Source organism: Elephantulus edwardii, unplaced genomic scaffold (assembly GCF_000299155.1).
Source record: "Elephantulus edwardii isolate Elephantulus edwardi_28Jun2011 unplaced genomic scaffold, EleEdw1.0 scaffold00015, whole genome shotgun sequence".
Taxonomy (NCBI): Eukaryota; Metazoa; Chordata; class Mammalia; order Macroscelidea; family Macroscelididae; genus Elephantulus; species Elephantulus edwardii.
The window spans coordinates 3928801-3931845 of NW_006399765.1; the positions used below are offsets into that span (position 1 = coordinate 3928801).

Here is a 3045-nt window from a genome sequence, read left to right on the forward strand (position 1 = left end):
GAAAAAAGTGGAATAATGAGTAAATGGAAATCCAAAGTCTCTGTAAATTGTTGAGGTTGTTGAGTCGCTATGAGTCACAAACAACTCAATGGCACATAACAACAACAAGCAATTTATTAGGAGGTATTTGTAGTATTTATAAAATAGGCTAAATTTTTTATTAATTTGTCAAGGAAATATAAAATAACTAACTAGGAAACCAACTCTTATTAATATGTAAAAAACACAGATTCATCACAACCCAGTAATATCCTGATCAGAACCATTTCGCTAATTGAAATAATTTGGCTAATAATAAACATATGCCAGTTTCTTATTATACCTAGTCATTATCTTTCCACCCAATCATTCTTTGAATGAAAGGTAGAGCTTCTAAAGTTTACCTGTGCACTCAGAGAACCTTATAATGATGCTTTATCAAGACTATACAATCATTTGTATAATAGGAACATTTGGGAAACATCCAAATAACACAAGATAAGGAGTTCTCCAAGTTTATATTTTTTTATTTTATTATTTTTGTGTAAGTATACCGTCAAATCAGATCTGACTGGTACAGGAGCAGATTGTCCCTCCTTCACCTGGCAGAGCATCTGGTGGATGCGCCTCTGGGATTGCAGTTGCAGCTCCTTGCCACTAGGCCACCAGAGCTCCCCTCAAGTTTATATTTTCACAAAACTATGACTGCATAATTAGCATCGACTGTAAATTGTATTACCAAGGAACATGTAAAGGTAAGTGAACAATTTCCAGACACACTGTTATGTTCATAAAATAGGTTAGAAACATGGATATGCCTTGATCACAATGTAGAACACATAAGTAGTGATGAATTACATCCCATTTTCTGTTAGCAAAGTGCTTTCAGCAGGCTTGATTTAATTTTATAAATATATAGAATGAATTGAAATAAAGGAATGTTGTGCAAATATGACACAGGGCTTACAGTAGTCCTGAACTTCCTCCTATGTCCATCAGAAGAGTTTTCTTTCCCCTGTCAATATGACCGTCCTATAGGTAAGTAAAAATTCTTTTTCTAAACCTATTCACAACATCCAAGGATAAAAATGATGAGATCAAGAAGATTTAGAGAACTGCTTACTGCATTAGGTAATAGTACATAGACTGAAATGAGGTAGAGCTAGACCGAGATGCCTTATGACAGGACATGGAGAAGTTTGGGATATCGAGACAGCTTGCTTTCGGAGGTGATAACAGGCTTCAGAGTGCGCTGCCTCAGTCATGGAGCCCAATCACAGACCCTGTTCTATTGTGAGAGCCTTGAGGACTCTTGCAAAGGAGGACGAGGGCAGACCATAGCACTCCCCTCCTTGCAAAAACCCTCCCCGAGTCCCAGGAACAGCTTGATAAAAGACTCTGTGTACATGACCGGATTCCTAATCAATGTTTCTTCTTCCCCAAAGCTCTGATTACCTGAGGTCAAATGGGCCAGGAGCATAAAGACTGCTAGGATGAATAATAAGGACTTCATGGCTTCTGAAAGAGTGTAGGCAGTGGGTTCTATGGTGTCCATAAATCTTTATGGGGAATGTCTCTGAACACAGGTCCTTATTTCCTTGCTAGTTGGGGTTGGGCTCAGCCAGTAACCTAGAAGGGGACAGGATACCGTGCCAGCCCTAACTTCAGTCCATTGGCCAGCAATTCCCATTGAGCCTTCACTGTTTAGGGCTCTGTCGTCGTCATGCCTGGGGGGAAGGACCAAGATTTAGATGGGAAGGTCCAGTCTTGCTGAAATCAGTGGTAATTAGGAGGTGAAGGATCCTTATTGTGAGCCACCAGATGGGGTACCCCTACCTGCTTTTTCACAGCCTCTTGTGCTGTTCCTATCAGAGTGTTCACCTTTCTGCACTGTAATAGTCTGTTCATCCATCTGCCTCTTTCCCATGATGTGAAGGCTTTCTCAACCCCAGCTAAATATTCTTTTCTGTATGCCAGTCCTGGACACAAAGACCTAAGCAACCCTTGGTTGAATGAACAAGGTAATATCTTGTTGATGATCTGAGATCTTAAAAAAATTTTTTTAAAGATCTGTGAGTTGATTGAAAGTTCACAAAGAAATTGGGTTTTCATTCATGCATTTATAGACATATAAATTCTTTTTCATGCCCTTCCTCCCTACTCAATGCATAAAATAGATTTTTAAGGGAAAGAAGTGCCCAAAGAGACATATGGGGGCATGCCTTTAGCTTTATGTAAGCTTATCTGTTGTTGTTGTTGTTGTTATGTGCCGTCGAGTTGCTTATGACTCATAGCGATCCTATGTACAACAGCCCTAAACCCTGCTCTATCCTGTGCTGATCTCAATGTCTCTGACATACCCACCCCGATTACCCCAGTCACTGAATGAACCCACCTCATAGAGGGTCTTCCTCTCCTGTGCTATCCCACCACCCACCCTCTCCATGATGTCCCTCTCCAAGGACCAGGCCCTCCTTGCAACATGTCCAAAGTATGTCAGAAGAAGCCTCAGAATCCTTGCCTACAAGAAGTACCCCAGTTTAACCTTCTCCAGGATGAATCTGTGTGTTTTCGTAGCAGTTTATGGTACATTCAATACTCTTCTCCAGCACAACAGCTCAAAGGCATCAATTCCCCTTCTATGCTCCCTAGTCATTTTCCAACTCTCTGACACATAACAACTGATTGCAAAGACCATGGCCTTTATCAGGCACATATTAGTCTCCAGAGTGACACTGTTACACTTCAGCACTTTGGAGAGGTCCTTTACGGCAGACTTTCCCATTACAATACTCCTGTTCATTTTCTGGTTGCTGGTGCCAAGAGTGTTGACCGTGGAGCCAAGGAAATTAAAGCTGTTTACGATCTCAATCCATCCTGATGCTGACAATTGGTCTAGTCATGAGAACTTTGTCCTCTTGATATTGAACCTCAATCCATCCTGAAGACTGTAGTTCTTGACCATCTGCAGTAAGCGCTTCAGGTCCTCCTCAGTTTCAGCAAGCAGGGTTGTGTCATCTGCATAACGCAGATTGTTAATAGATCTTCCACCAATCCTGATGCCAC

General features: G+C 41.2%; 1 pseudogene; it reads left to right on the plus strand.

The window, feature by feature from the left end:
• Positions 1-1151: 1151 nt before the first annotated feature.
• Positions 1152-3045, plus strand: part of LOC102866397 — a 26348-nt pseudogene continuing 24454 nt past the window's right edge.